This window comes from Falco punctatus (genome assembly GCF_963210335.1).
Source record: "Falco punctatus genome assembly, chromosome: 15".
Taxonomy (NCBI): Eukaryota; Metazoa; Chordata; class Aves; order Falconiformes; family Falconidae; genus Falco; species Falco punctatus.
Window position 1 is genome coordinate 7,313,599 of NC_137595.1, and position 20,148 is coordinate 7,333,746.

General features: G+C 42.5%; 1 protein-coding gene across 22 annotated transcripts in view; it reads left to right on the plus strand.

Moving 5' to 3' along the window:
* The window catches only part of LOC308053996 (uncharacterized protein), a 295,467-nt gene that overhangs the window by 180,058 nt on the left and 95,261 nt on the right, over nt 1-20,148 (plus strand). The gene's annotated exons all lie outside the window — the stretch shown is intronic.

Sequence of the window (20,148 nt, forward strand, 5' to 3'; positions counted from 1 at the left end):
ACCTCTGAGAAGGTGTCAGTGTTTTGTAGGATGAGATCTTAAAAATACCATGGCCCAGAGGTAATGCACGAGGTTTTAATAAGCATTTGACTAAACCAACTGGTTGTTTTCTTTTCAAAACAGATTTTCTTGTATAAATCATTTAAGTCTTGTTAATGTATTGCTCTTAGAACCACATGTTCATCACCACTTCACTTAAGTCAGGACTTGTGTCTGTGATTCATTTGGAATTTCCCAGGTGCTCAGAGGCTCTGTGCACAGAGCCAGCATCTCAGCCAGCCTCAAGGATTTCTTGAAGGTCTAACTACTACACAGCTTACTCTTCCCTTAGGGTAGACAATAGTAAGTTTAATAGATGTCTCGTTGGATGAATAGGACATGTCGTGCTCAGGCTTGGGCCAGACACTGTGCACAGGTCTGTCAGTTGTTACATCCTGGCTGCTTTGCAAATATGCAAGCACAGGGTAATGTGCTGTACAGCAAAGCATGTTAGTCATGCTGAGGGAGGGTCCTCTGGGAGCTCTCTCGGTGAAAGAAAATACCGCTGCAAGAATTAAAGATGAGGTGTGAACAAAGCATTACCACTCCGAGGAACTAAAAAAGCTCTTTCTTAAGTAAAGAACATTCCTGGCCTACTGCTAAGGAGTCAGCAGTCAGTGGCACTTGGAGCCTGTTGATCCTCAAGCATTCATCCACCTTGGATCCAAAGGTAGAGCGAGCAGTGCGAAGGCCGTGTCAATAAAGCAGTGGAGATCTGTTCTCTTCACATGCTCACGAAATTCCAACTGGTTCTAACTGGAGTTCTGACTGCTTTCATGCTATGGTAGATTTACAGCAAGCTGGTCAGTAAGAAATGGAAGGAGCGCTCTACCTCTTGGCACAGCCCCCTGGAAGCAGTTAAGCACTGTAGCAGAGAGGGTGAAGCCAGTTACTTGTAGCAGAAAGATAACATAGGAGCCCTTGGGTAGATGTAGAAGGGTGGGATAGGATGAAGGGTGGCCAGGCCTCTTCCATTGCATTGTGTTCTTGCAAATGCAATGGTAAAATATCCAGGCTGGAGCCACAGCATCTCTACTGTCCACCTCCAAACGGGATATAAAGTGGAGAAAAAGTTCTAGGATCCATTAATCTCTGTTTCTCTCCTTCTTACCAATTCTGGCAGACTCTTGATAGTTAGATTTTGCTGTCAATTTTTATCATTTTTATTTTACATCAAAGAATGAAAGAAAGAAGCTTTCTGTTCTGTCTCAGCAGATGAGCTCATGGGTAAATGAGTAAAATCAGACCACTGAAATCTCAGTGCTCTGAAGTTTGATGGTAGCCAAAATGACAGGGGACAATCTTCCAGTTGGGCAGGACACCCCCTACCACCCACCACTAATTCTGTCATTCAAGATTATGACTCAGGATGCTTTGGACAAGATTGTGATTTCAGATACACCTATTTAAATCTGGCATCAATCTTTCCTTCTGCTTCTATATTAATTAATGTCTTGTAGGCTGTATTTCTGAAGCTAGATAGTAGGCTGCTTTGGATCCGATTTATTTCACTGGATCAGGCAATTTAGTTCTCTTTGAAGTTTCCATTGTGATTTATATTTGGACGTGCCTTTATATAACTCAGAATTAAAAATTACTATTTCTGCCTTTTTGTTATTATTATGTCTCTGCGATTAAATGCTTGTCTTTAATAGTGGGTTGTGACCCAGGAAGTCCTTTCCAGTCCTGCATTCCTCTCCTGAAGGCAGCAGGATTCTGGGCCATGCAGTGTGATGTGGATGCAGAGCTTAGAATGTGGTGGCATGGAGAAGGGAAACAGATTTTTGAAGACAGCTTCCACTGAGGTTCGCTGCCAGCCGCTCAGGGTGTTCAGTGCAGTAAGAGCAGCGCTACCAGCCCTGCTGCTGGTGACCCAGCTATTGCACCGTCGGCTGTAGTTTGGCTTCAAAAGAAATGCCACCTTTGCATTCCCCAACTCCATGCCAACACTGAGGCAGAGTCCTGGGGCAATGAGGATAGTTTTATGAACCTTTAGCTATGAAAGGCACTATGTAGAAAACCAAACACATATCTCCCAGCCTCAGGCTGGACTCAGGCATGATAGTTTGTATAACCACCAACAGCTGTTCCTTTGCTGGCTGGGGCTCAATCTTCATGGAAGCAGTGGAGGGAGAAAGATTAAGTAATGTTGCAGGCACAGCTGCATCTATTTTTCCCCCCTGTGGCATCACCGCTTTGCCACTTGTTAAATGAATAGCCTCTGCTGATCCCTTTCCCCTTCTGTGCAGTACAAAAGCAGGATGGACTTGGACTGTGCTTTCCACCCCATAGCAAAACAAACAGTCTAACTTATTAACAGCCAACAAATTAAGCAAGGCAGTTAAATATAAGGCCACAAATTATTCGTTTTATCAACTCACTGAACTTTTTTTGGTTTGCTAGAGCATTCAAAGTTTTACACCTGCAAAGAAAAGGCAGGCTTCCCTACCTCAGCTCAGCATCTCTATCTCAAAGCACTCCACTAGGACATTTTAAATATCACATCAGACATGGGAGCATGTCTCCAGCATGTTGAGGAGAGCTTGGCTATAACCAGGGCAAGATACCACTCAGACAGGACTCTGAGTGCACTTGGGAATTTACCTGAACAGCCACATTCCCAGTTTCTTCTTCTCGCATACCCTCCTCCTTGCCGTCGCTGTTAGCCTAGCACTGCACCCAAGGGCACAGCATGCACTGGCAGGAGCACATTGCTCTGGAGAAGCAGAGCTAAGCTTCACTGTCCCCTCTGTGTTGGTTGGGAGGTGCAAGGTCGTTACTTGAGGAGAAATCATCCGCATTAATTAGGAGAAGCCCACAGTACATTTTGTTACGTACACGGAGAACTTGGTACAACCTTTCTCATGACAAACCTTTGGCTAGAGGAATGAAAATGTTCTGGCAATAGCTAAAAGGAGCAGCGCACTTTGGGTAGGAAGATTTCTGGCTACTCAGTCAAGGAGAAGCTCACTTTGAGTTGCTGCCTAGTGTAAGTCTCGCTTTCTCACACCCTTTCTCTCATCCCAAGGAATCCTTTGAGATTCCTGTCCTGATACTCACTCTAGTTCATCCTTCAGCAACCGAACAGCTCAGCGAAACTTTGACACAACTGAAATCAGTAGTTCTCTTGCCTTTCCTGAACCAGTATTTTACCCCTATGTGTTTGCAGGCCTTCAAAAATGTTTGTTTTATGGATAAGAGTAGCCACTTCTTTCTCTCCCCCTATAGGATGTTGTGTCTTTTGCTATCAGGTGGCCACATATGCTTATATGGTACTTCTTTTTTTGCCAGTTTTTTTAACCCAGGGGTAAACTCTTTGACTGTAGAAGCTGTTGCCATTACTGATCTACACTGGAGAAGGGTAAATCAGATCCATAGGTCATGAGTAATGTAGCAAAAGTACTTTCTCTTCTGTTTACCTAGAGAAGGTAGTGCTGTTTAGGTGCTAAATAATGAATATCATAAAAAAAAATGCACTACTTCAGCGGGTGAGGTGTCCCCAGGAAGAGAATTCCACCAGAGGCACAGAGGATTGAAAAGCACAGCACTTGGAGCGTAGCAATATTTGGGATGATTAACTGGTACTGTGGAAGGTCGTGGCAGAAGCATAAAGAACATGCTGTGGAAAACAGTGATTCTCTTCCATAAATAAAATAGCATTGTGATCTTAAAGAAGCAGGACTTGGAAACAAGCAGACAATGTAAATAAGTAAGTAGCAGGGGGAATGTGAGAATATCAATCAAGAAATTAAGCCGACAGCATAAATAAGCAGGCAGCCATAGCCTGGGGGGTGGATAGAAGAACACGAACTCAAGCAAAGATGTCAGAGGAATAGTCAAGAGAAAAGAGAATCTGTGCTATGAAGACAAATGGTGTGGTGGAAAGAGTCTGAAAAAGAACTTCACCTCAAATACTAAATTCATGATAAGCAGGGCTGGCCAACAAACAAATTAATATAAGTGAAGTATAGGTCACAGTCGAAGGGACAGTATAGGATCCTTGCCACTGATAAAACTACATTAGACTCAAAAAGTGATTTTGTATTTAAGTCACTGGTTTTATATCTCAGAATATTTTTTTTAAATACCACACACTATATAGGCTGTAAATGTGCCTAGGGAGGAATGCATTATGCATATAAAACTGTCAGTTATTCTTTACATTTCTAAAATCCTTCACTTTGAAAACCCATAAATGAACTGTAGGAGGGCATTTTTGAGGCAGGCGGCTGTGATTTTTGTTTTTACTTTTAAGCTGTATCATTAGCAAATACTTTTATTTTGCAACTAATAGTTCTTGTGGGATGTATTTGAATATTAAAAAAGAGAGAGAAGGTCAAAAGATGCGTGTGGTAAACTTGGTTTTGTCATTTGACATATTTTCTTCCATAAACCATCAAACTTTCTAACTCATTCTGTTTGGCCCAGTGAGCCCATCTCAATTCTATTTCATTAACAAAAGCCGTAGAAAATATCACCAGTGACAAATTAGGAGGTGTCTGAAGAGGTGTTCTCTGTTCGTGAGAAAGCGTATGTGTGAGAGGACAGTTTGGTGCAAGAGTTAGATATGCAAAGAGAAAGAAAGGAAACCCTTTCTGTTCTTAACAAAGAAGTTGTTTCTTTGAGATTAACGAAAAAATTTGCTGAGAATAACAAAAGAGGATAAAGCAGGCTAGACTGACAGAGTACCCCTATGGCCATTGAAAGCAGTGAACACGATTGAGAATTTAATCAAAACCTTTTATATCCATGGGTGTAGTCTCATTCATTGGCACCCCCTTGTAGAAACAAGTCCCTCCATCTTTCTTCAGAACTAATTTTGGAATTTTTTTCCCCTTCAGAGCCACGTACCATTAGCTGCTATGCTCAGAGACTCTAAAGAAGGGGAGAATTATGTTATTTCTTTAGATTTTCCTCTTCCAAATCATTATTTTCCTGCATTTACTTTTGGGAAAACCTTGATTAGGTCTAGCTTGAGCCTAAGAAATTTCATGACCTTTCAGGGCTGGGCCCCAGGGTTCTCTTGTTCAGAATACAAAGCTTGCTAATAGGTTGTGAGGGCATTCGTTATATCTTTAGTTCTTGGAGGAGTTGTGTGTGTTGGAGGGTGGATGCTTTTAATCAGTGCTCTGGAGGCTCACTGCTCCAAGGCCAGCAATCTGCTTGCTCTGTTTACTATACTGGGTTTCAGTGGTGGTTTTTTTTCCTGAAGAAAACAAAGTGAAATGATCACATTATGGGGCAATGTATTTGAGTTTTTTAAATCAACTCCGATATACTGGGTAAGGATCATGTTGTCTCCTTTTTTTCTCCTGTCTTTACCTTGTGAACTTATTTGGCATGGTTAGAAAATCTTCTATTCTTCTACTTTGAATTTAGTTTCCTCCTCCAGAGAGCACAGATCTCAGTACTTTGTGGAGTTTGCCTGCTAGCCTGCACAATACAACTTTATGTTGTCAGCTGCTTCATGCAAACTGCATCCCCAAATACAGACACAAAACAAGGCAGGAGATAGAATATGACATAAATTACAGAAAACACTCACTCAGAGATAACGTTTGGAAGGAATACGATGAGCAATCAATCACAAAGCTCAGGGGTAAGCTCTCTGGGACACAGCCTTTTCTGTCTTCAGAGCTGTATTCACGTAACAGCAAAGCCCTTGTCCACAGTGGGATTTCTAGGCATTACTACAATACAAATAATAATAATTAAAAATAAGGTGTTTAATTCATTGCAATTCCAAACAATTCTCTGCAGAGTTCTCTAAGAATTCTGCAGAAGATAAACAACTTAAAAGGAAAGGCTCCGTATACTTGATTCTGCTTGCTCACAGCTGTGATAAAAGCGATTACCGATTTAGACTGGCTTATCAAAGAGGAGTATCAGGTGTATCAAAAAGTAATTGGTAAAGAAAAGCCAGCACTACTTATTAATTAGCACCTATCACTGCTGCACAGATGACTTTGCAGAAGAGGTGGCCTTAAGTCCTGGCCAAGTCCTGTCATTCATCATTTATAGTTTTTAGATGCTATTTTTTTGCTTTACCTGAGTGAAGTTTTCAAGGTCCAGTGGGATTTTTTTCATTACCAATCCCAGCTTTTTCCTTTTCATTTTTCCACCATGTTAGGAGTGAACATGGCTTTCCACTCCACTGAAGTGTTTGAACCAAGGAATTTGAACAGTCTCTCCGGGCGCCAGGAGAGCAGGGAGCAGGTTGTCCTGTTTGCTTGCTGGAGCAGCTGCAGGCAGCCAATTTATGGGTCCGGTCAGTGAAAGATAAAGCGTTTGGGGGTCCTTGTTTTCTTTAGTCCAGTGCTTTGTATGAAGTCATGAGATTTCTGAAGACATTAATGAGTATTTTTACAATTTTATTGAGCAAAGGGATGCTCCTATGGATCTAGTCAAATAAACAATTATTTTTTTAAAATCTTGAGCACTTTGTTAAGACCCCTTCTCATTGTAGTCCTGTCACTGTAAGATATAAGCTTTTTTTAATAAAAAAAATTTCAATGTTGCCAGCAAGCAAAGATTGACTGGTTTTGATGTACATTTCAATTTACAGTGCTTTTGGAGGCCATGAGGGAAATATATAGTCCAAACCGCTTAGCTGAAAGTCGCTGTTATGTCAATACAAAATCATTATAATAAAAAACTCCTGTCAGCTCTGAACTTAAAAAATCTTGAAATAATTTGATATGTATTTTATACAAATCCATAGCTTACCTCAGTTGGAAATGGTATTGTGGTTAGCTCCATTATCATTATCACAAACTTATGATCATAATCATGGCACCCCTGCAGAAAAAGTTCTGAAAGGCTCCGCAGCCCCTCACTGCTGACAGGCAGTTTCTATGGAAGGCTTTACATCAAGGTAATGGATCTAGTTAACTAGCTAGGACTGGGATGGAGCAGTCACTGTATGCCAGGGCATGCCACCACGACCTGAACGCATTGACTCTTCTGACAAAGCAGCGGACTCTTAGTGCACGTTGGAAGGGAACTCTGGAGATCACCTGGTCAAATCCCCTCCTAAAGTTCGGCCAGCTAAATCAGGCTGCTTAGGGCCCTGCCTAATCAAGATCTGGGTATCTCTTAGGATGGAGATTTCCCAGCCTCACCAGATCCCCGTTCCAGTGTCGAACTGGTACATTTTTTTCCTCTAACATCTACTTGGAATTTCCCTTATTGCAACTCGTCCACTGCCTCTCATCCTACCATCTGTGCACCTCCGGTGGTCCAGCTCTGACTTCTCTGCACGCTGCCATTCAGCAGTTGAAGACAGCAATGAGATCCTCTCACCTTTCTCTTTTTAAGACCGCCATACCCAGTTTCCTCAGCATCTCCTCATCATCATGTACTCCAGGCCCTTGACCAATGTGGTGGCTCTCAATTTCTTGTTCTTCCACACCCCAGGGACCGTAATTTGGGGTGGAAATTGATGACTCCACAGAACTTAATACCTGGAAAAGGAAATAGGGATTGGTACAGCTCCTCACAGAGAAACTCACCGTTGGATCAGGGATGCTGTCAGGACCAAGGGCCGCCTTCTGGGGATGGAGAGCTCATGCCTGTTACTCTTGGAGGTTTCTGGCAGGGTGCTTAACCTTCCAAAAGAGAGTTCGGTAAAGTTTGGGAGATGATGTATGGCAGGGTAGCAAGCAGTTTTCAAGCTCACTAGATCAGGTGATGTGAGAGGAGGGTGATGATGAGCTGACAGTTAAAGAATATAACAGGAGAGTTCTACTGTTTTACTTTCCAGATGTGTTTTACTTTCCAGTAAGGATAGGCTGAAGCAGAAAACTAAGAGAACAAAAATCCCCTGTATTGCTGAGCTCCTAGTGAAGCAGAAAACAGGTCCTTTTAGTAATGAACTCGAAAAGATTAAGAAATTTTGAAGGTAGCATCTATCTGTCTCTAGATTCAGCTCCACATGTGACAAATACTTTTGCTATGAGAGCGAGCATCTGACCTTTTCCTTCCCATCTCTCCTGCAGCTGCAGTGCTTAGACTGCTCATTAGCAGTACCTAGGCATTAACCTCGAAATAATCCAAGAGAAAAGCCTAGAGAAAGCTGCAGCCTCCGTTCCTAAATACTCCATTGCAGGCTAAATGAATGGAACATGTACTGTGTTCCTCCACCCAGAAGAGTTCCCATGCAGGTGACCCATGCTTTGGAAACTACCAGTATAATCCTTTTGAAAGCACTGATGTGAATATACTAGAAATGTTTTGGTTGACCCAGTAAAATCCGTAAGGTGTGTGGATCCACAGCTTTACATGGGGTATACAAGAAAATAAAGCCCATCTTCCCACCTCTTTCCTTCTTTGCCGTGCACAGACATATGCTTAAAACATAGGAAGTACAAAGCAAGGGTTTGAAGGGAAAGGTGCTGGCAGGAGCCTGCTGACATCTCTGATGCTCTCTGACATCCTCAGATGCTGGTTTCTCGCTGTGGCTATTGCAAGCACAGCTGCTGCTTGTTCAATTGCTGTCAACACCCCTGTGCTGCTGGTGGAGGGCCTGTAGGGAACAGAGAGCTTTGCTGTTCTCATACTTGTTTTGAGAAACTTACTGAGAGTTGTGCTTAAATATAATTTGGAGCCAGGACTGGTTCCCAGAATATACCTGCATTTTGAATGACAATGGGGACAGAGGCTTGCAACTCTCTCAAATGGAGGAGAGCTAGATGGTAACAGTGAGTGTTTACAGAGCCCCACAGGTAATTACTTGTAATGTTGGCAGCACTAACATACCTAAGAGATTGTTAAATTGTAGCTAGCCAGAGTACAGACTCATGGTCCTATCCATTGTTTGCCACCAGCTTTTGCAGAGAAGTTGCTTTGTTTTCTTCCCTTCCTTTAAGTTAAGTTTGGTTTGGGGAAACAATCAAATGTACCTCCAGAATACTTTTACCTGATACTGCTAAGATCATTCGCCTACTGTTTCTAATATTCAGTAATTATATTTTAATTCATACCTCCATATTTAATTGGCAAGTTAGGAAATCTATAGTAACAAACCTGGAACCCAGCTGCCTTCTCTGGAGGCTGTGTCAAGGTATGCCAGCACATCACCGAAGTGAGCCAGTAGCTGGCATCCCACTGCACAGCCTCCAGCCATACTGATATGACTTGCAAAAGCCTCTGGATGCTAGTTTCTCTTCATTTTACAAGGCTCTTCAATAAATGATCAGGTTCTGTACTCTCCAGTAATTTGATATTCATCTTAAGGCAGTGATATTTGTCATGAGCTACCAGATTTGCTTTTTGCAGAAATAAAGGCCAGAGACCAAAGAGCTGCACGGCCATTTGGTCTCCTTCCTGATAAAGAAATGTTTTCTTCTGTAGATTTTCTACATCTTGCAGCCACCCTCCATGATAATTTTGCCAGCTCACGTAAGGTAAGGTAAGGAGGGTTAGTTAGTCCAGGTTACTCAGATGCATGACTTCTAAGAAACAGCTTGGCTGATGAAGAGTGATGTCTGTCTGGTTCAATAGGTGAATAGTAGCACATCTCTGCTACTAAAGATGCACTCTTTCAAACAATACAGAAAACAACTTTTTGAGCACATACTGTCATTAGATAAATCTGACTACACTTTTGAAAGAGGTGGTCTCAATAAATTCCCATTTAGGTAACCTCCTGTGAAGTATGATTCAGGAAAAGAAATACCCCAAAACATACATGAGGCTTTTTGTGTCATCATGTTTCCAGTGTGTTCCTCACCTGTTTGTATTTACTGTTTTTCTTCAGACTTGTGTAGGAAGTGGAACGGAAACAGTAGTAGCTTATCTGATCAAGTATGACTAAGCAGTATTCATTCATTTGCCAACCTATAAAATTAAAAAAAAAAAAAGAAAAAAGAAAAAGAAAATTAATGAATAACAATGTGTTAAATAAGCTGAGGTTATTTTGAATTGCCAAAATCCCACAGGTAAATTGATTTTATACTTTCTGCACTTTTTTTCTGTACTATTTCCTCTCCCTCTTTAAATTCCCTTGTGCCTTCAAATCTTCAAATGGAAAAGATGTTTTCTGGTTCCTGTCAGATGAACTCGGATAGTGCTAACATGTGCCACAGCACAACTGCATCACATGCTGGATGCGTGTAAAGCAGTCCCTCCAAACAGATTCTTGGGAAGGCTGTTCTTTATTACTCAGGGGTACATAAGGATGGTCAGACGAATAAAAAAACACGTGTTAAATTTCTGAAGCTAACCTGAAGGAGAGACAGGGTGGTCTTGTGTCTGTAAGAATTTACCTTTCCAGTAATTCTGTTAAACCACCCAAGCAAGGGATGCCCAACTCCAAGGCTCAGGAAAATGCTTCAGAACTGCCATGCTATCAGTGCATTCCAGCTATACCTAATCCTTCTCATCATTTCTCACATGAACAGTCTCACTGACTTCAGTTGGACTTCTCCCAGTCCTCAGTTCAGGAATGGAATCAAAGTGTGCCTGTCAAAGCACAGCCTCTTGCACCTTCATTTGCCACTCAGCACTTCTTCCTGTACAGCTGTTTTAAACAGGTACCTCGTCCTCCTCCCTGCTCCCCCTCTCCCCACGTGAAGTGTAGCCCAGAGTAAGAAGGGAAAAAGAAAGAATCTCTTGGTATATTAGCAGTGGTTTGGAATAAAAGGGTGCTGTAGAACTGCATGATGGAGATCATTATCACTTATCTCTTACTGCCAAATGTTCTCAGCTGTCGATCTAGTTGAGCCTCTCAGATGAACGTATCATTATGACTTGCTGTCCATTTGAGATCAAACCAGTCTGTCCGTCTACCTTCTCTCTGTACTTTTTTTCCCTATGAAAGTAAAGCAAAATCAACCCTCTGCAGCATATCTCTGTCAATAAATTGTCTGCATTTTGCATTAACAAAAACAATCCTTTGACAGTTAGGGAAGATGATTATTACTTAGTGCCTCTTTACTCACTGCTCTGCTCCTCCAAACTCAGCTGCATGCGTTAATTTAAAAGAAGAAAAATAACAATAATAAAAAGAAAGAAGACCTTGTGTCATAAGAAGCTCAGTTTGAGGAGTTTAACTTCCTACAGGGAGTTATGCAGCAAAAACCTCTCTAGATGCTTGCCTACACCGTTAAACTTGGCACATTTTTGCAGATGCCTGGTTTTACACTATGCGGTCAAGTCATCCAGGTGCTAGAAGCGTGACACTGTAGTTGGTGGAAGAGACATTAGCACTTGCAGATAACAGACCAGACTCTTCAAGGTTCTCTCTTGTAGGACCTGCCAATGCAATTTTCAGAGATTTTTTTTTTAAAAAAAAAAAAAAAACAATAGCTGATCTTGCTTCCTTCTGCATGGGTATTAGAACAGGGGTGTCAGCATTCTCTTTGGGAAAATGGCTCTTCAGCTGTATTACCTCTGCGGTGTTCAGACCTTTATCGTTTCTCCTTTATTTTCTTGAAGACTTGACAAGATGCTTCATACTCAGGTATTTATACATGTCACCCTAGCTGTCCCCGGGCACCAGTACCTACTGATACATTTCCACTAAGTACGCAGTTGCACTTCCCACTTAAATGCATCTACTCAAGGCAAATAGGCAGGTACAGACCCATTTCCCCCTGTAAAAGCTCATCAGCAGAATCAAGAATAAGCCTGAAGGGGTTCTCATTAAAAACAAATGGTGGGTGCTGTAAGGGCGCAACTAGTGATTAAAGCAGAGCTCAGAATGCTAAAAAAAAATTCTAAGTTATTACGATGAGAGCTTTTTTCTCTCCCGTGAATGGTAAGGAAAGGACATATCTCGGCTCTGACATCAGAGAGCTCCTTGATCATTCCATCATGCATCAGAAAGCTCCTTGATCAGGCCGGTGATTGGTACATCAGCGTTCAATTGTCATTTCTGTGAATGTTTTCTTGTTAATTTTCATTTTACCGTACAGAAGAATCAGATAGAAAACACTTACTGCAAAGGTCCTCTGAGGTTAGGTATTAGTGTAAAGGAGTGTTAAAGCTCTTGGTCATTTTGCTATGGACAAAGCTAAAGGTCTTTTTCTGAGACCTTCATCACTCGCCCTTCTGGCAGCCTTGCCAGCTTCTCCCTTCCCCCAGCTGTCTGTGCTGGCAACTGCTCAGCAGAACACGAGGTGGAATTTGGCCTTGTACCTACCCCTGTAAGGCTGTAATTTGTTGTTGTTGTTGTCCTTTTGTACCTGATGTGTTTGGGAAAAACACTGATATCTTGGCAAATATCTGGACATCTTTGCTGTTAAGAGAGCAGTGATTAATGTGCTTTTTTTGTTTTCTCTGATTAAATTAAAACATGTATTCTAACATGTCTTGGAGACATTTATAATTGTCCTTCTGTAGCCCAGCTTATCAGGACACAGTAGCAGGTGTTGTCAGCTCAGCCAGCCAGGATTTTTAATCCTGTATGCCAGCCTCTCTGCTGAAGGCCAAGGCCCAGATGCTGCAACCCTTTGCTCATGCTAAGCAGGATTTCCACGAGCAGTCCCGCTGCCCGGGATGGAGGCTGCGTGACTCTGAGGACCACGACAAAGCCCTCCTGCAGCCAGTGTGCTAAGCAACAGTGCTGCACGTGGTGCCTTCAGAGGTTTCTCCACATTAGCCCACCTGGCTGCACTGGAGACCAGGGAAGGTGGCTTTTTAGATTTCTCAAGATCTGTGAGTACTTGAAACAAACTTTACTGGCTTTATCTTAAATAGAGCTTTTTGCTAGTTTATCTCAAGGTGTGTTTCAGTGGAGAGTAGCGGCAGCTTTGATGTAAGAAAACAGTTTCTGTGAAGAGCCCTCTCTTCCTTGCCTGTTGATATAACCATGAGGAAAGCGTCTCTTTCTATCGTACTGCTGCCCCTCCTGTCACAGGGTACTTGAATTGAAGAGGATTGAGCAGATCATGACTGTTGAGGTGGCTGCCTTCCCAGTCTGCCCTAACCCCTGCCCCTGTGCTCGTGTCTCATCTTATGGAGGCTACTCAATTCTCAAGGCAACAAGTTTGTCTGTCTGGTGGTCACTCTTTACCCAGAGCTGGGATCAGCTTTGTGATAATTAAGCTCCTTCCCTTTTTCTGGTGAATTTTAGGCAAGTGGTGCAATCTTCTCTATTTTCAGCCTCTTTTGAAGGGGCTGACCTATAGGCTAATACTATAGAAAAACCTATCCCTCCAAAAAGCAGTTTACAGACTTGGAGTCTATCCTTCGTGTTCTAGAACAAAGTTGAAATACATTTTATTTGTACTTTTGCCATCTTTGTGTAAGGCATAAAGAATAAACCAATTGATAACATTTGCAGAATTGCAGGAGTTATAATCAAAGGCTCATCTTTTTTCTGCTTCTACCATTTTGTCATTATTTTCCTTTAAGGAAGTTTAGGTCCATGGAGATATTAACATGTACTGGTTGAATGTCTGAACAAATGAGTATCAAAAAGTTTAAAAGACAAGACAGTGTTTGCCATGATGTATGCGGCAGCTGGAAAGATGAATGCATGGTTGTGATATTGTTCTGTTGTGACAACTCCTTGGCAATTTTTTCCTTGCATAGGGAAAAGAATTAGCAGTCCCTAAATATACTTAATGTTGGGGCATTTTTGCACTTGTCCATTTGTGTCACTTAAGTTTCCTTTGCCCATCAGCCCTGGTGTCACTCTAATTCATCAGTTGTGTTTTGGGGATGTAAATCTATTTGCTGTTCTGAAATGCCCACAGACAGGGATCTGGTAGGAGCTCTGTTAGGGCATTCATCAAAAAGCATCACGTAAATGGTGTGTCTGATCACAGTAACGGCCACTCAGGGTTATCATTGATTTAGAAGCAGATGTGCAACAGACAACTGAGACTTTTATCAAAGGTTTTCTGGGCAGTGAGTTACCATGGCAGTTGCACTAAGATAAAACACCGTAGGATCTTTGAGAAGGACTCTGTTACAATTTTGTAATTCTATAGGTCATATTGTCCAAGAATTCAAAGCACCCCATTAAGTTTCACTACACTATTGTAAGGTGGGTAAATATGATTAGATCCATTATTAGACTGGCAAAATGAGGCACAGAAGTGATCCGATTCCCCCGCTGTGGCATATATAGCACTGGTGTCGAGTTGGTGTTCCTCTTCTGCCACGTAAGCCTGCCACAGCCCAGAAAGGCAACTGCAGGATGTCTGATGGCTCTTTTATGCAGTTTTGCAGGCTCAGTTGCAGTTGTGTTTTCCCAGTGGTGTCTATTCCGGGTCTCTCAGAGATTCACCCCTGTAGTGAATATTTTACATATTTTACTTGATGTATCTAAAAGTAGAGTTCATTAAGCAGTCCGTAAAAAAAGCCCTACCACACAGTTCATGCCTTCATTAGCGTCTGTACACTGTCAGCGCTTTTATCAGCCCCCTCACACACTTGAAGTGTTATCCCATTGAAATCAGCAGTCTGTGCCTTTCCTCCCACACAGTGCATTTGTGGCCGAGACCGTACCTTCCCCCTACCCACGTGCCCTAGACGCTTGCAGCCCTGATGTTGTACTCTCGGTGTCCCTACCACAGCTCCTTTTGATTGCGGCTGCCCTCCTGGGAGCCTCCACACAGACAAGCACAGGCCAGAACTTCCTCCTGAGCTGACTTTTTATTAAAAATCACTCCCATCGGCTGATTGTTATTATTATTCTTTTTAATCCTGCTATTGTCTCCCTTAGGCCACTCAAACTGAGAAGAGACGAACTTTAATCTGTGATTGCTTTTACACTTGCTTGTGTTTCACACGTGCTGGGAGGTGGGAGGCTCCTGCATGCACTCTCCCAGTGTGCTGCTTCATTACCTTTCTGAGATTCTTTTTGCAGTTGATTTTCTACTTTTAAAGGTGATCTGTACTCTAAAGGAGAAAACATCTCTTTCTTAATCCTGTCTTCCCTGCTCGTGTTGCTCTACCTTTGTCAACACGCGGGATTATCCAGGGCATTCCAGTGGTAAAGCATTTGGGATGTGCAAGGAAGCAGGACAGCCATGCCTAGCTTTAAATCCAGCCTTAAAGAGATTCAGCTTTCTCTGGGAAAGGGCCAGCTGCAGTATTTTACATTTGACCTTGTTCCAGCTCTAAGATCTTGTCTAATCTGTGGACACAGGGAGTTCAGCGTGCTTGGGAAGGCCAGCAGTGGTCTTTCAAAGGGAGCCTCAGCAGTCCCTGTTCAGTGCCAGCCCACCAGCATGACGTCTGGACCTGCAGGGCAGCTACAGTTCTAGACTATGGCCCAGCGACTGGTGAAGTATAAATGCAAACTGAACCTGCAGTTGTGCGTAACGGCAAGCCTTCTGTTCTCTTGAAGCATGAACACCTAAGCACTGGTGATGAGAATACGTGTGTGTGTGTGTGCACTGTGGGCCCAGACCTCTGAGACTGCAGAGCCAGCTCTTTGCTTCATGTTCTTTCTCGGAAGAGCATGCAGAAGGGGCACAAACAATAGATCAAACAACATTTTAGCTTTTTAGTTTAAAAAAATCGGTGCTGTTACTCACTGCATCCTTCAGAACCTAGACTGTCCAAGTCCTTGTTGTTTCCTCAGTTACCAGCCCCATGGCAAGAAGATAGTGTTGTACACCCTTCTGCCATTCCATCCCTGCTGCCCTGTTTGTAGTGGCATCTGTCAGCCAGGGATGGTCTCTGGAAGTCAATGGTGTCTGGAAGCCATGGCATCTGGAAAACCAGCCCCTCCTTGGTTCCTTCTGCCGTGGCATCCGGATAACAGAGGTATCTTTTCTTGTCCACTCTGGTCCCCTTTAGCTTGGTTTATCATACCCCCTTTCTTCACTATTTTGTGATCTCGTCAAGACTGACTTCTTAGTCATGTTTATAGAGCATGCTAAAACGTTCTTGCCTGAACCTTCCCAATCTTTCCTTTCTCAGCCCTTCTTTTTACAAAGGGCTCCTATGGGAGCCCTGCTCTTCCCTGTGCTTCATTTCATAATCCTCCACCCTGGCCTCAAATATTACATGATAGATCTTGCTGATTCACCAATTAAATTGAGCAGAATAATTTTATTATTTTAAAAACTAATTTCTAACATATCTTAAATCAGCCTTATTGATTCTTCTCTCACTTGGCCCGTTGTTAGGTGTTTTCTGAGAGGGGAAAAAAAAAAGCATTGCTTTTACTCTTTTTTTCTGACTTCTGGCTTTTGTGGCAGCACAATATTTGACTCTCTGCTCTTTGTCTTGCTCTGAAACAGTTTATCAAATCTCCTTCAACAATTACTGTCTGCTCCTCTATTATTCACTTTCACTAGCTTGATTCTTTCCTATCATTTTGTCGCCTTTTCCCTCTCCAGCCTGTATTCTGTCAGCATAAAAGTTTCCTGCCTTGAACTGCAATCCAGAGTAAATGTGGACTTTTAACCCTTCCCACGAGTGCCCAGCCCTCTATATCTTCATGCCAATGCAGCAATTATGTTTCTGTCTCCCTAGTTCAGCTTAAACTGTTCAAGATCTCCATCATCTGCTCACTCTTTCTTTCTCTTCACTTTTTAGTGTGGGATTTCTGAGTCACTAAAATGGTCTTCCGTAGTTTTTGCTCGCCACCCCAATGACATTCTATGTTTCTTCAGCATTTTGGTGGGAGCTTTAAGTTTTTATGGCTAAAGCAAAACCTACTGCAGTCCTACAGCTTCTCACTGGTTTCTGTGGGTTTCAAATTAATCCATGCCATAAAGCTCCCCACACCATGAATATCTCCTACATCTATGTAATTGGCTTCAAGTAAGATTGTGGCAGATTTTTTTTGCTCCTGAAAACAAAAGTTGTCCATTCATTATGACCACAGAAGTGGGTTCTGCTCCATGTTCTGCTGTGGCCTATAGCGTGTTCTTGTCATCTTTACTTCTGAACCGCTCTGCATCCTCCCTGCCCCCCGTTCCATCACTCAGAGTGCCAGTATTGCTGGGTCCATGCACCTCACAGCCTTCTCATTTCTATTTTAGAGTCTCTCAGAGAAATTGGTTTTCATAAGTAGGAAGTAAAACTGGTTTTATCATAATCATCCTATGGGTTAGGACTCTGTAATGTAGTGGGGTCCAAGAGAGCTGGCTCATAATAACAGGACAAGGGGCAAGGGACACAAACTGCAGCACAAAAAGTTCCTTCTGGAGATGAGGAAGAACTTCTTTACCTTGAGGGTGGCAGAGCCCCAGGACAGGCTGCCCAGAGAGGCTGTGCAGGCTCCTTCTCTGGGGACATTCACACCCGCCTGGACGTGACTCTGTGCAGCCTGCCCCAGGTGACCCTGCTTTAGCAGGGGCTGGACTCCATGACCTCCAGAGGTCCCTCCCAACATCAACTGTTCTGTCATTCTGTGATTAATAAAGCAATTAATTTGGTCCATGTGGTAGAAAATTTGAAGACCTTTGGTAGGTCATGCTTAAAAGTACATGTCTTTGTATCAGTTAAGTGTTAAAATTCAAACGGAAACGAGAAAAGTTTTCTGCTCTTTCCATAAAATAGGGGGGGTGGGGGTGGGGGGGTGGGAAGTGCTAGAATTTTGCTGGATTATTAAAGGAAATATGTCAGGGGTATTCTTACTCAATGATATTTAGTCTCAGAAAAAGATGTGAAATACTACAATTTTCCATTGAAAAACAATAGTTTTAAAGGTAGAAAATACTGTTTATGTATGAAAAGTATATAATTTTGTACAATCCCAAAGCCCATCACGGAACTGTTCTGGCAGTGGCGTGCCACCCGTGGCAGCAGTCTGTGCACAGCAGTGTAAAGCCCGTGAGCCAGTGGAAGGACGGACTCCTACGCTGCGCAGGTTAGTTAGTGTCTGACCGTGCTGCTCGTATGGAGGGAACTGGAAAGTATCTGTGCTTCCTATCAATTAGGATCAAAGCTACTTAGTTGGCTGAGATATGCTTTCTCTGAATCCTCATTCTGGGTTTCTGTCATGCTTCTCTAATCTTCTACAAAGTTACATTTCCATAAAAAACATTTCCATTTTTCCTGCTTATTTTTGCTAAGTGGAAAGTCTCCTTAATGATGTTTTCTTGGATTCAAAAACTCCTCATCTAGGTCAGCATTTTCAGAATGCCAGTTTCCCAGTTGTTATATTGCTACGCCTCAAATCTTTAATTTTAAACAATAAAAGTCTTGGAACAGTTCTTGCTTTTCTTTAATTTCCTTTCTTCTGAGAGCTGAATTTTTCCTCTCATCGCAGTCTCCATCCCAGCTTCAACCCATTTATCAATTTATAAGTCTCGCTTCTTCCAGAATAGTTTTTCAGATACATATTTTTAGATGAGAGCTGTTCCATCTTTCCAAAATGATCACTTCAACCTCAGCCACTGGAGCTCAGACATACAATATTTAAATTATTATTTATAGTACAGGAACATGCGGAGACTTTCATTAAAGATAAGGCATTAGGCATGTGCCTTGATGAGTAAAAGCACAGTGAATGATAGTCCCTACTCTGAGCAGTTTGCACTCTTAAGCCTGGGTGGACTTTCTGGAAGAATTTAAGGAGAAATGTAACCCAGACACATATTAGCATCACCCAGGGTTGAAGGCAGTCTCCAGGTCTTGTCAGACTTACCCAGGCCTGGCTTCCCTATCAGCACCGCTCCATCTCAGTGTGATGCTGCTGTTATCTCAGCACCCAACAGGCAAAAGAGCCAGCAGGATGGGATTAAACAGAGGAATAAGGGAACTGAGCGCCATGAGAGCATGATCACCCAAGGGAGATGCCAGGGGAGCACGGATGAGCACATCTGCCTCTGCGGTGCAGTGCAGTAAGGCAATCCCCAGAGCTGCAGTCATGGTGGTGTGGCTCTAGGGCATGGCAATGAAATACGTTGAGATAAGAGATCACATATACAAACATGGCCAGACAACTCCCGATTCGATCGTTTTTCTACTCATTGCTACAGGTCACTTTTCTCTAGTGTGTCCCCCATTCCTTTGCTTCCTCAGCTGGTACCAACTCACGACCTGTTGGGCTTCTACAGAGACTGGTGCGTGTCTGTACTGAAAGAAACCTTTCTACTTGGATTACCATTTATAGCTCCAATTTTTTTCACTAAGTGGTGAAAATTAGTTCTGTGTGACTTGATGGATTCCCTCCCTCTCCCTTGACAACAGTGATAAAAGATCTGACCCCTTTCTGGGTGTTTGTAAAACCAAACATACAAAATCTAATTTGTTTAGGGCCGAGCTTTTAATTGCTTTACCATCACAATGTGAAACTGAATGCTTTAGCAATCTTGGGGATTGATCGACTGATTTATAATAAGGGACTTGACCTGAGAGGGGTTATCACCCTTAGATGTAGTAATATAAAGCTTGTTGGATGTTCGGGATGTTGGTGCTGATCTCTGTGGGGCAAGGATTTTGTGTACAGCTTCTGAACCCTGCTGTGGTTGCTGATGAAATGTCCCAGTGAAATGGTCTTCTAAGCTGCACTTCTTATCAGGACTGAACAGTAGCAGAGAAATAAAGCTTAACAGCACTGGCCAGAGTTTTCCTCTGCTCCCAGGTGTCCAAAAATCAGGCCATGTTCCCTGACCTAACAGGGAGGAACGAAATCTCCTGCAGGTTTGAGGGGGTTGGTTTGGGTTTTTGACTGCTCAGAATTAGGACTGCAAAGCAAAACCAATACTTAAGTGCAGAACATGCCTGGTCTTAAGCTACCTCATATTAATTTAGGGCTTTTTGCCCTAGACCATAGATCATAAAGCCTTCCCTAGCCTTTCAGAGGCAGCACTGGTTTAGCCTTCTGTTTGTCCTGATTAGTATCCAGTCAGAATATTTCTTTTTTCCCCAGAGAAATCCCCCGTGTTTTACTTATAAATAAAAAAGAAAAGGAAGAAACATTCTTGATGGTATTTTTGCGATTTGACTTTGCCATCAGAATAGAACTGCACACATACAGCACTTGTCGTCCCTAAAACTTACATTTTGAAAGTTCTTTGAAGATGTAAATTACAGATCTTTCATATGAAAAGTTAATGAAGGACTCTAAACAAAATAAAATAGAAATGATGACATGAAAGAGCCTTCTTATGGCTTCAATAACAAGATAAACAGTTTAATATTCCACATACTGCATTAAAAATAACAGCTGGGCTCTATGGAGACGACTCCCTA